This window comes from Pteropus medius, unplaced genomic scaffold, assembly GCF_902729225.1.
Source record: "Pteropus medius unplaced genomic scaffold, Ma_sr-lr_union100, whole genome shotgun sequence".
In the NCBI taxonomy this organism is placed as follows: Eukaryota; Metazoa; Chordata; class Mammalia; order Chiroptera; family Pteropodidae; genus Pteropus; species Pteropus medius.
This window is the reverse complement of record NW_024349225.1, coordinates 11543840-11557270: the sequence shown is the minus strand read 5'-3', so window position 1 is coordinate 11557270 and position 13431 is coordinate 11543840. Positions and strand designations below refer to the sequence as shown.

Sequence of the window (13431 nt, the reverse complement as noted above, 5' to 3'; positions counted from 1 at the left end):
ATGAAGACAACTGCCACTGCATACCAGGTTTAGCATTCACCGCCATTTTCTTTGTATATCCCCAGCACGTCTCAGTTCATGCCTGGGTTGAAATGTATGCTGGTTTGAGGAAAAAAACAGATGCATCCGTCAGATCACAAAGCGTTGCATTCTTCTTCTTCCTCATATCTATAGTGTAGCCTTGGGGAAAATTATTTAATTTGAGTCTGTTGCTTTTAAAAATTGGGCTACTAATATGTACCCATACTTTTGTTGGGAGGAGATCATATAGTAGCTGCTCATTAAATGCTGGTTGCCTACTTCCTCCTTCCCTTCCTACATTCCTGATGCGTTTTTTTCTCTTTGGTTTACCCCTGGTCTCATAACTGCTTGGCGTGCCTGATCAGCTTGCTTATGGTTTTGCTGGTCGTTTATCAGCCAGTGAGCAGTTGGGAACAATACTCGAAGGTGTTTGGAGCATTACCAGGGAAGTTCCTGGAATAACAGAAAAGCTGAGTCAGGAGCATTCAGTGCACAGGGAAGCACTCAGATTTGGCTCATCGAAGTAAGAAAGGTCTAGGAAAACATCTATATTAATAAAGGGAACGAGGGGCCAGCCTGTAAAGCTTGGGATTACAATGTAGGACTTAGTGCAGTGGCAGAATCCGATTTCTGAGCAGCAACAAAAGCTGGTAGTGTTGACTTGGTTTTTTTTTTTTTTTCCTTCTAGAGTTAGTATATTCAAAAATAGATTGGCTCTGAAACCTTATAGTTAACCGTAAAAAGAAGTTAGATTATTGGCTTATTTTGTAGGTGATGATCCCCATTCTTTGGTTCTTTTGAATTTGTTAGTATGTTTTATTAATGACAGATGCATGATCTCAGACCCCCCGGTTTCTCTAACTGTACTGCACATGTCAGTTGGAGCTTCAGGAGGGTGTAATTAAGTCACTTCTGCACCTTTCCAGGTTCTTAACGAATTGAGAACAGAAACAAGGAGCCAAATGTATTGAGCTTTATTACTGATAAAGGTGGATTGGAGAATGTGTGAGGATTTTAGGGTTGCATTCTTCCTAGCAAGAAGTGGAAGCGCCCACAGAGAAGGAGGAGAACAGAATAGTGGTTACTGTTCAGTGCAGAGTCATGACACCTGCCACAGCCACAGTCCCTTCAGATGGAAATTCTGGGCAGAGAACTGGGAGGAAGGCATGTTTTAAACATTTAACCTGGTCCCTTTCCCAACCCGCAGTGAGCTTGAGATGGGCACCTGGCCCATGCACAGGTGTTGTAGGAGACAGACCACTAGGAAGTGAGATTGATTTGGTCGCTTCAAATCTGGAGTTCAGATTTAATCGGCTGTATTAACCAGAACAGATTATTTAATCCTTCGAATGTACTTCTTCATTGGTAAAATGGGAATACAGTTAGTTCAGTGGTTATTGTAAACAGAAACAAAAAGATAACTAAAATGCCCAATACTGTTTGGTTCATAGTAAACATTTAGTAAATACTAGGAATAAAATAACTGTCATTTGTGAGTTGTAGTAACTTATTTTCAACAAACTAGGCCTTGAATGTTTAAATCTTTAAAAATTACAGCTGCTACCTTAAACACATAATGTGTGATACTTGTTACCTTCCTAAATTGTACTGTTAACAGAAAACATGTATTCCTTCAAATTAATATTGCTTCTTTGATTTATTCATTTCATGAAAGCAAAAGGCTATAATTGCTTTTATGCTGATGTTCCCTTTATGTTGCAGACTTGACCATACGAATATTACACAGACCACCAGGTATAGGTCTTCTCGTCAGAATTAAATCTCAATAATATTCTCCATGTTTTTGGGGAGTATATATTGTTCAACTGTGCATTTGTGAACACTTGTTTATCTTACATGTCTTAAGCGTCATTTGAAATAGAAGCTTTAATTGGTTTGAGCCAATGTGTTGGCATTTTTTTTAAAAAGGTGGTATTTATGTCGTAGCAAAACACACAAAAAGCATTAACCTGCCTTAAAGTTTGTATGGTTGCCTTGCATGTAGTTATTGTTTAGTAAATATTTGTTGATCGGCCTTGCGCTGTCCATTCTTTTGCTTAGATGCTAAGGTACTTCATTAAGATTTGAATATGGATAACGGTAACTTAAAAGTAAACTCAAATCAAATAATGAGTGGTTCTCTTTTAACTTCATTTTCTTTTTTGTTTGTTTTGTTTATGTTATGTTTACGTAGAAATGATATCAAGAGCTGATCAGCCTCCTTTAGATGAAGGCTTTCATTTCTGAACCTGTGACATGTATTTAGTGCTGTCCTTTTAATTCTTAAGTTTTGAAATAGTTCATATTTATTTTGTAGTCAAGTTTCATAACTGGCTAGGATAAATGGTTTGCTCAAGGAGTCTAAACAGTAATTTTTAGGGAGAAGGGGAGAATTGTTTGGAAGTGCCGAAATTTTTGTTTTCCTTTATTTTTAAAGAGATCAAATAATCCATAAGGTGTATGTGACAATTTGAGAAGCTGCAGGGGACCCACTGCACTGTTGTAGGTATTAGGGTCTCAAGAGCCCACCGGTTTGATTCATCTCTAAATTCCCAACTTTTAGTGTTAAATATATTGTAGACTTCCTGTAAATGTTTGAATTATTGAATCCATGCATGCACATTAAAAAAATTCTTTGGCTTCTTCTGGGCAAATATTTAATGATTTTTCTTCCATTTTTTGGGTTATCTTCAGATATTGTGACACATTATAGTTGCGTCTTTCTTAAAGTTGGAAAGACATGACTAACCATTTATAGAAATTTTTAGTTTTCATCTAGTGTTCTATGTCTTGCACTTTTTTTTTTTTTTGTTAGCCAGTTGATCCATTTAAGTGTTTCTCAAGTAATTCAAATTTGGAGTGACTAGTTTCTGGTTTCTGAGGTTATTCCTACTCTTAAATATAGGTGTTTTTGCCCCCTCAACTTAAATCTAGATATATCTCATAATAAATTTCCTAGATTTTAAGGTATGGCATAATTCGAGAATGGTAGTTTGGAATAGACCTAGATTTGTATCATTTCCATCAGCTACTGGTTGTGTGGTACTTAATTCCTTTTGAATCTCGATTAACAATTAAATTAATTAACAAATATTATAAAGCTCCTGCCAGAGCAGCTGACAAATAGTAAAATGGTAAATGCTTATAATAACTACAGTTTCTGACTTTGTTTACTAAAGGCAAAGCAGAGTTAATCTTGCAAATTTAGGATGCGTTTGCACTTGAGGATGAAGGAAGGTTATACATTGTAAAATTGCGGTAGCATAACTGAGGACTCTAAATTTGTCTTCTGGATACAGGCTTCTTTTTCTCTTAAATTCATCATATTAAAAAGTCATTGAAATGGCAAACTAAGAATCTGTTTTAGTTGAGGTGTGATAGCTGCCGAACTTTTAAAATTCCAGTTTGTTTAGTTGTCCTTGGAGGGATTACAATAGAAAGAGAAAGAAGAGGATGTAGCACAGTGTCTGCTATGTGCTAAGTGGTAGCAATTGTGTGTGGGTATGTGTGTAGTGGTTAAGAATGTGGCATTTCTTGTCAGATTGTTGTACTGGTCTTGTGACTTTGGGTATGTCATTTAGCATTCTGTTATTTCTTCATTTATAAAAGTGGAATAATATTAGCGCTACCTTATATTGTAAGGGTTAAATGAAATGGAATATAAAGTGCACAGTACAAAACAAGCACTTGAAAAATGTTGGAGATTATTATTGCAGAAGTTTTCTTTTGAGAAGCTTCATTCATTCCTTAGTGGAAAAAGCAGGATCTTTGGAGTCTGGTTGAGTTGGTTTTGAGGTTTGCTTTAGCTGCATACTAACACCGTGACCTTGGGCAGATTACTTAACAACTGTTCATTTCCTGTTTTCATACCTATAAAATGGGGATAATAGCTACTTGTAGAGTTTGTGGAATTATTACAAATACATAGATACTTAGTAAATGGTAATTATTGTAGGCACGATGCTTGTAATTCAGGTCAGTAGGGTTTTCTGGGGTTGGCGATATGAGCCAGCTGGCTAGATTTTTTCCTGACACTGATGCCATCTGAATTGAGTACCTGGGTCTACAATCAATTATGCTTTTTCTATAAAAACAAAACTTTATAATAACAGCTTAATATTTACTTATTTATAATATTTTTATATGAAATACAAATCAGAGCATACTTTTTTTGTGTTGTTATTTATTTCTGTAGAACAAAGGTAAACGTGGCATCAGTTTGGCTTGTGATAAAGAGATGCTATTCTGACTTCTCCTGGATGCCTTCTGCCTCATGTATCCTGGGAGAGAGAAATCCTGCTCACGTGGGGTTGTTTGTAGGATGCAGAGGCTTTATAGAGAAGTGCTAGTCATCTGCTTGTTTGAGGTAGACAACCGAGAACTTCTCTTGCCTAGGTGACACAGAACTCCTAACAGCGGCAGGCGACTAGTCTTTATTGTCCCGTTCTTTATTGTATGAACATGGCCGTCAGTGGGGTCAGGCAGCTCAGCTCCCAACTTAGGTCTGCAAAGACGTGAGCAGTTTTCCACGAGAGAGGATCCAGCTATTAGAATCTACTGAATACACTGGCTAATGTGAAAAACCAGTTGATCAGCCACTCTGAACTGAGGCTGGAGCAAGCTCTCGCAAGGTTCTCAGACTAGAGACTCTATGCAGAACGTTAGCAAAGCATTTGTCCATTCATGTATTCAATTCTCATGGTGTATTCGGGAGACAAAGTATCTACTTGTGCCACCCTCCCCCTTTGAGAAAAGAAATCTTGGAACATGTAGAAACTACAGTTTACAGCAGATTCTTGCTAACCACAAAATTTCTGATGAACCACAGTCATTTTACATACATTTTCCTTATCTTTTGGGGAGGTCTTACATATAAATGTTAGTTATACTTTTATTTTGTTGCTGCTGAGATAGCATTCACACACTGTAAAATTCACCATTGAAAAATGTACAATGGGGTGGTTTTTAGTACATTCACAAGGTTGCGCACCATTATTTAATTCCAGGTAGACATCTTTTATCATATTTTGATTTACTTCTGATTTCTTTTTCTACTTTAAGGAAAACCTGTTTTGTCTTTGGGCTTATCTCTGATTTTTTCTCAAGTCGTTTGGAGTTCTGCTGGAGTTTCAGGTTCTATAGAGTGGTCGATCATCTGTTCTCCGCACCCCCAAATTAGTCACTGGTGCTCAGTAGATTCTAGTAGCTGGAGCTTCTCTTGATGGAAAGCTGTTGACCAGTTTCGAGAAGTTTTCGAACATCTATCTCTGTATTAATTTCATTTTTATTCTATTTCAGAATAAGAGAAGATAGAAAACAATTATTTTGGATGACTGAATGGATGACTGAATAGGCTGAATGAATGCTGTTTGACAGTGGAGCGTTTGTTTGATAACTTAATTATTCACTTCTTCCTCTTGCGTGACTAATTAAGTTTTAATATAAAAACTTTTTTATAGATCAGCTAAGGATGATCATTTTTCTTACCCACCAACTCACAATAGTATCATGCTAGCATTGTATAAACCACTATAGGTCTCTTAAATAATTATCTTCATTCCTAGAGAAGTTTTACCTTTCTTTCCATCTGAACAATTTTAGTAAGATTTGTATAGGGGTATTATAATTTTCCAACATATTTACTTTCCCTGGACAATGAAAATATGTTTATGTAACTTTCTATATACAAGTAGATACAGATTAACAATAGATACAGACTTCAGCTTTGTCTGCTTTATTTGTCTAGCCTATTATATGTCTTAATAGCTGGTTCTTTGAAAAATGTTTTAAGTGTTTTCGAGTTTACTATTATTTTCTATACAAACTAAAATGTAATGATCTCATTAACTGCAAAGCATGTCTCTTCAGATTCTTTATCTTCTAGCGAAGTAAAAGCTTTTTCATTTTTCTATTTCTATTTTTTTTTTTTTAGCAGGATCCTTTACCCTTTCCCTGACACCTGAGGTCTCGGCCTAGGCCTGATATCTGTGTGCCATACTACCCAGAGGGAGAAGAGCTTCTGTCTCCTCTCCAGTACATTCCCTTGTGGATTTAATCTGATGAGAGAGTTTAGTCCTTATATTCTTTCTTGAACTGTTGTCAGAAAAATGCCATGTTAATTGGCTTAAGACTTAGTGCCCCTCTTGGAACAAAGTGTTAAAGTAAAAGGTATTAAGTTAATTGGCTTAGAGTTCAGTTAGAGGCTCAGCCTTCAGCATGCTTACGCCCACTCTCTGCCCTGCCCCAGGCTCGGGATTTGGTCTGGTGTACAATTGGAGGAGAGAGAGAATGGATGCTAGAAAACATTTAATGATATGTTTATTGGTCATTTGTCTTTTTATACCCTTTATTTCATTTTCTATTGGTATATTCATCTTTTTCTTATTTAATTCCAAGAGCTTGTTATATATTTAGGATAATACCACTTCCAACTCTTGCCTTTAAATTTTGCTCATATTATTTGACATATAGATCTTAAATTTTTATGAAGTTAAGTTTATCAGTCTTTTTCTTTATGATTCCTTTGCTTTATGCTTAGTTCTTCCCCACTCTGATATCAGAAATAGTCAGTTTTTTTGTTTTTGTTTTTTTTTTTAAACAAACCAAAAAATCCAAAACAACCAACCGAACTCCTTTTGACATTTGTTTGGCGTTTCAGGTAGAGATCAGGTACTGATCAAATTTAATTTTTTTGCCTAATAATTAGCTGGTTTTCTTATCACCTTTTTGGAATAATCCCTCCTTCCGCTAATGTTTTGAATTTGTTCATTCAGCAGTGCTTTGCAACAAGACACTTTTATCCTGTACCAAATTCTTTCTTATACTGGTAGGCCCTTGAATTCTCTGTTCTATTTCTTCAATTTGCCTGTGATTTCTTATACCCCTATTACATAATTAATCTATATTCAATTAATCTATATTGTACTATCTGGTTATATAGATCCTTCTCACCTCCCACACATTTTCTTGATTATTTCCTCCCATATTTTCTTTTGATGTTGATACTACCTTATATTTACTGAGTAATATGGGTCAAGTTTTTTACATGTGTTAGCACGTACTGTCCTCATAACAACCCAGTGATGTTGGTGCTAAATCACAGTTTTACACATGCAAAATTGAGATGCAGATAGATTTAATACTCAGTTTAAAGTCACGTTAAGCTGAGAACCAGGGTGCAGACCCAGGCAGTCTGGCTTCAGAGCTCATGCCCTTAGCCACCATCCTAAAGCTTAGATTATTTTGTCAGGTTTCACAGAACTTCTTTTGAAAACTCGATGGAATTAGACTGAACCTATAAATCAGCTTAGGGATAACTGGCATCTTCATACACAGATATTTTCATAAAACAAGAGACATATAGAAGTTTTACAGCGTAGAGATCTTGGATATCAGTTAGTCCAACCCTTATTTTTCGGATGAAGAAACCAGTGTGTGCTCCTGGAAGTGAGATGCCTTTCCCATGGACAGGTTGGGTCAGGAAGAACTCGAGGTTTTCGACTTGAGTTATGTGCTTTGTACAGCATCACATGAGTGTTCAGTGGTGACCCAACGATCATAAGACTTTGGTTTTATTACACCAGCAGAAGAAGGGGGCGGCTATAGTTATGTGGACTCTAGTGTATTCTGTCATGTGAGGATTTTCTGCCTTGACCATATGCCTGTACCCGCTGGGCACAAAGCTGATGATTAGTCTTATGCCGGCTTTATGGAACTCTGAATTGTATAGCCGATGATCCTTGATTTTCTAGGCAACAAGTGACAATATAATGTATATAATTTTATCAACCTTACTCTTCAATTGATTGCACATACGATTATATCACAGAAACCAAGAGAAAAATCTAGAGTTAAAGTTAATGTCATTACATTTTTTGAGTTTGTTTATTTATGAAATATTTTTTATTTGTATAATTACCTAGGAATGACTGCTGAGTAGGCTTTTTTAACTACACTATAATGCATGGGTCAAAGTTTTATACAACTGAATATACCTAGAGTTGAATATTAGTATTAGAAGGGTAGACTATTAAAGTACATTTTTATTTAGCGGAATATAAATAATAATTGTAGAAATCACTGGATTTTTTGAGGTAATAGTTGAAGAACCATATCATTATCTCCTTGAGCGATTGATTAGTTAGTTGCTGTTAGTTTTTTTCTCATTTTTGTTTAACTTAAAGATAGTATAATAATGTTGAAGAAATTTAAAAATAGGAGGTGAGGAGCACGGCATAGGGAATGCAGTCGGCAGTAATGTAATGGCTGTATGTAAGGCCAGAGGCAGGATAGAGCAATCAGGAGGATCATTCATAAACCATATAAATATCTAACCAGTGTACTGTATACTTGAAACTAATGACAAAATAAGATAAAATGCTAAAAAAATAGGTTACTGAGTCAGCAATTGCTGTGGTTATGCTATGTAACAATCTGAAATACTTGATGGCTTACAGCAATAGACATTTACTTTTTTAATTCATGATTCTATGGGTCTGTGAGGGATACTCTACTTCTGGCTGTGAATTAAATTTAGGTCTTTTTCACATGTTGCATTTTTGGTCCATTGGCTTCCTGGGGCATATTTTTCTTTTGGTCTTCTCAAGAGACCAAGCCAAATAACTTAAGCACATTTAAAATCTCTGCTCACATTTTGCTTATTGATATTCCATTGATTAAGCAAATTACATAGCTAAGCCCAAAATGATTTGGTAAGGGAAATATTTTGCTCTACTTACTCTCATGGGAGGTATTGCAAAGTCACATGGCAAGGGGCACAAGTGTATAATTCTGTTATAGGGAGGAAATAAAAAATTAGTAAAAATAATTGAATCTACCATACTTATAAATCTCACCATCCTAATACAGATTTTTAAATAAAATATTTTTTCCTGTATTATATTCTGTTTTTATGACATAGGAATATTATGTAGCAATAATCTTAATGTGCTTATTACTTTAAATTCCTCTTTGTCCTTTGATGGCTTCCTGTTTGGTTGTAAAACATTCTTCTATTGTCTTTAAACCATCCTTTGACTGTAAATACCACTTGTATTATCCCGTTTTGTTCCTGTAATTATTTCAAGTAAGTCATTTCTCTGCTTTTTCTTTCTTTCATCACACCCACTATAATGTTTATCTGGGAAATTATTGTCAACTTTTCAGATTCTCTCTTCTTCCTTCACCTGGATTTCTGTTCTCACGCCTACTATATGAAACCATATGGACATCTGCAGTCTATTAAAATATATCTTGTATATCTTTTTGCTAGCATATAATTATATTAGGATTCATTGGGCTTCATGTGACACTCAATTTAAACTAGCTTATGCAAAAAGAATTTATCGGAAGGGATGTTTTATAGAATTAAAGGAACAGTGCATTTACCAAGACTGAGGATGGGAACAGACAGGGCTAGGCCTTAGGAATGACTCGAGCAAAGTGGTCCGACTCAGTGAAGACGCTGGCTTGCTTCTCTCTCCCTCTATACTGGTATTCTTCACACGGAGAAAAAGCATGGCCTCTGACAATTCCTCGTTTACATCTTAAAAGTTTCTACTGTGAGAGAGTCACTGTCATGATGAACTCTTTAGTCACCAGTCCAGAAATCTTAAGAAATGGGTTAATCGGTCCAGTTTGGAGTCAGTGTTTACCTTTGGATCTGTTTGGCCATGGTGTTGAGGTTTCTATAAAAGCCATGTGGTTTGAGTAGAGGGAACTCTTATTCTCAGGAAAAGAGGCTTGGAGGTTATTGTTGGACCAAAAAAAAAAAAAAAAGTGTCCACTAAAGTAACGTGAATGAATAAGGTCCTTGTGTACCTTTTTCTGGAGAAAGGACATACTTGCAGACATACATACGTATAGGTGTGGCTCTTGCCTGAGTAGTGGATAGACTGTTTAGTAAACAGAGATCGTAGTAGTTTTTTCCAGGACTGGCTTAGTCTTCAAAGCACAAAAGAATTATGGTTGGTAAATATTTTTCTAAATTATTCATATTTATTTTCTTATTTTATTTTACTTTTTTACGCCTACAGCACCCGGTCTTCCTAGGTGGTCTCCCATCCAAGTACTAACCAGGCCCGACCCTGCTTAGCTTCCGAGATAAGACGAGATCGGGTGTGTTCAGGGTGGCATGGCCGTAGACTTATTTTCTTATTTTAAATTAAGAGTATTTCTTGTTTCTACCTTTATAATGGACCTGCTGTAGTCATTCTAATTCTCAAGCCTGATAGTCCTCCCAGCTTATCCAATTTTGACGTACACTCATTTTTTCAGTTTTCTATTTTAGTTCAAGAGCCACTTGAAAATGAATAGGATGCAAACATGTAATATAAAAGCAAGAAGCAGACTAACCACATTTGGCGCAGAAAGAAATTGGACCATGTGCACCACAGTTTTATACTTTTGAATGTGTTTGGTTATTTTGGGAGGAAGATAGCTTCTAGTAAGACTTTGCTGAATGTTGTTTTACTGTTTCTGGTATACATGAAAATTGTAGTTTTAGGCATCCAAGTGAGGTGCTAATTTAGATATAATAATGTTCATTTGACAAAAATTATGTGGCGTTAAAGTTAGAATTAAAAGGGATTTCACTTGGTAGAATTGCGTTAGGTGTGGGGAATGTGTGTTTAAGTGATTTAATTCAACCCAAGAATATTTATTGCATTCCTTTGGGTTCAGAGCTGGGAAGAAGGGGGCTGAAGAGAAGAAATATAGATCGCATTTTTGGTAGCACCGATAAGTTTCCTGTCCTCTAGTTTTACATACCTTTAAAACGCCCTAAAAATAAAAGTGTTTCTGCCTAGACTATATAGTTCTCAGTATTTTTTTTGGTACGTGAAGCAACATAAAAATTCTTTGTCAGATTTTACATTCTAAATTTTAGATTATAATAGAGTAGCCTTTTAACTAAAATCTTTTAAAAGCAGTTTTGCTTTTTTGTTTTACTTGCTGAGTTGAAATGGGTGCATTAGTCTTGAGTTCACACAACAGCAAGCTCCATATTGTTTAAAAGACCCCTGCAAATTGAATTTAAGTTGAACAACCATTAATATTTATTAACATTCTAATTCATAGCTAACTATCAGGTTATTTATCACTTATCTAAGAAGAATGCTTTGGAGGAAGAGACAGATCAGTCTTGATGAGGAAGGATGTGAAGAAGGTTCAGTGTGCTTAGTGCTGTTCTGTTGAGGCAGATACCAGCTGTGGGTCTCAACACACGAAGAGACTTTAAGAGACGATGTTTGGTGCCAGGCAGGTTCTAGAATTATTGGGGAGAATCACTTTGTAAATAATATAAAGGTCTGAAACTAATGTAAAATAATATCAAATGTCAACTGTAATGGAAAGAAAACAATATAATACAATGTGGGTCAGAACATGTACTCTCAAATTAAACTCCCTGGTTTAAATCCTGGCTTCGCATTTGCCATTCGTAAGAACTTTGACCTGATTGGTGCTTTTTAAGAAGAATTTGTTCAACACGTTGATTGAATATCTACTCTGTACCAGATATCATGGTAGGCATGGAACATTCCCTGGTGAACCAGATGGCGCTGGGGGTGCGGAGAGGGCTTAGATAGCCTTAGCCTCGAGGGCGGCCTCCGGCTGCTCTGCCTTCCTTTCCCGTCTCAACAAACTACTCTCACCTGTACGCTATGACCTCGCTACCATGGCCTCCATTTCGTTCCTCAGTAAGCCTTTTCTCACATCACGTTCTTTCTCTCGGTCCTTTCATGGCTTACTCATTCCTGTTAAACCCAGATGTCAGCCGGGTCCAGACTGCCTCCTGCCTTCCCATCACCGTTTGTAGTACTTATTCCAGGATGTGATCCTGCTTTATTTTCTTCTGTATTATGTCTTCCATAAATAAGAATGTTAGCTTTAGGAAGACCAGGACAGCACTGGTGTAACTCAGCATTTATTCTCCAGTTCCCATTATAGCTTCTAGCACATAGTAGAGACTTAGTAAATATTTGTCGAGTGGATGACTGAAAGCTGATACCTGTAGGAATTTCCAACATTTAGGTGTCAAGTGGCGGAGTGGCAACTGAAAGGACTTGGGGAAGGATTGTCCACACAAAGCAGACCTGGAGTGTGTGATGTCGTGCTAATCAAGGGTTCATGGGGACGTCTGAAAGGGTAAAGGCATGGCTTCTAACACATACATCATTTTCAGAAACATAATATGCAAAATGAGAACAGCCTTTAGAGGACAGATGACTGTAGTTGAAGAGTTTTAAAAAGAAAGGCTATTAACATGCCTAAGAGAAATAAATGATGGCTAGCTAATTACTCTAGCCTAGGAATGTAATTATCCTTTATTTTGATATTATTGGAAAATTAGATTTTTGATAAAGTTGAGAAGTAATTTTTTCAAGTGTAACTTGAAGCTGGAAGTGAATCTTTTTCGAGGGGGTGGGGCACGAGTAATGGTGTCAAGTGTCACCTAATGGCAAAATGAGATATTGCAGCCATACTTATATGCTGCAATGAACAACCGAATTAGAGAAAAAGAACATTTTGGGGGGAATTTTAGGAATAGATCAGCAGACTTACCGTAGGTACAAGGTCCTGTCGTCTTCTGCTCTGGCCTACTTGTCCTCCCCCTCTGTCACAGTACCCCTTTGGTCTCAGCAGATTGCGTAATATATGGTCCTTTTGTTCTTCAGGTTTCAGCTCAAATATTTCCCCTTCAGAGAGTCCTTTTTTACCACCTTACTCACAGTTGTCCCTATACTCCTTACAGCGACTCGTTGTCACATTAACCTGTTTTATTTTCTTCGCAGCCCTTGGGGTGATTTGGAACTACTTTATTTGCTTCTTTGCTTGTTTCCTTACTAGATGTCAGCTCTAGAGAAGCAGGCAACACGTCTGCCTTATTCACTCATGTAACCCCGATGCGAGTGTCTGCCGTGTAGTATGCAGGTTGAGTTAAAATTAGTGTGGACATCTAGAGAATGTTGAGTTTCTATGGTGCGAAGTAGAGATCTATCCAGAAAGCGGAATCACACTGTGTTTGGTGACTGAAACGTTGTTTGCTACATGCATGCCTTGTGGAAGCTTTGGCCTCTGGTCTCTCCCCCTCTCCAGCTGATAAGTGGTAATGAGTTTGGAAAAAAAAGATACATGGTTTAGGGTGTTGAAATGTGTATATTAATTGGTTAAGTGACACAGTGAAAAATATTTTAAGGTACTATACGTGGTCTTGAGATAAAATTTTGGGGACATTTAGAATTATAAAGTAATTTCAGTGAACGTTTTTGTGTGTATGTGAATTTATGAAAAATCAAAAACAGTGTTTCTAGGAAAACTATACAGAGAGTCAAACAGAATTTATGAAAAAGAATAAAAGCAGTGTTTCTAGGAGAACTATAGAGAGTCAAACAGTGGTAAACCTGCTTAGTT

The 13431-nt window shown here is 36.6% G+C and overlaps 1 protein-coding gene and 1 non-coding gene across 4 annotated transcripts in view; one reads left to right on the top strand and one right to left on the bottom strand.

Annotated features, from left to right (window-relative positions):
* RABGAP1L (RAB GTPase activating protein 1 like) overlaps positions 1–13431 on the top strand; it is a 417651-nt gene that overhangs the window by 21769 nt on the left and 382451 nt on the right. The window lies entirely within an intron of this gene.
* LOC120617870 (5S ribosomal RNA) lies at positions 10047–10165 on the bottom strand. Its single transcript, XR_005657075.1, has one exon. It is a non-coding gene; the product is annotated as a 5S ribosomal RNA (ribosomal RNA).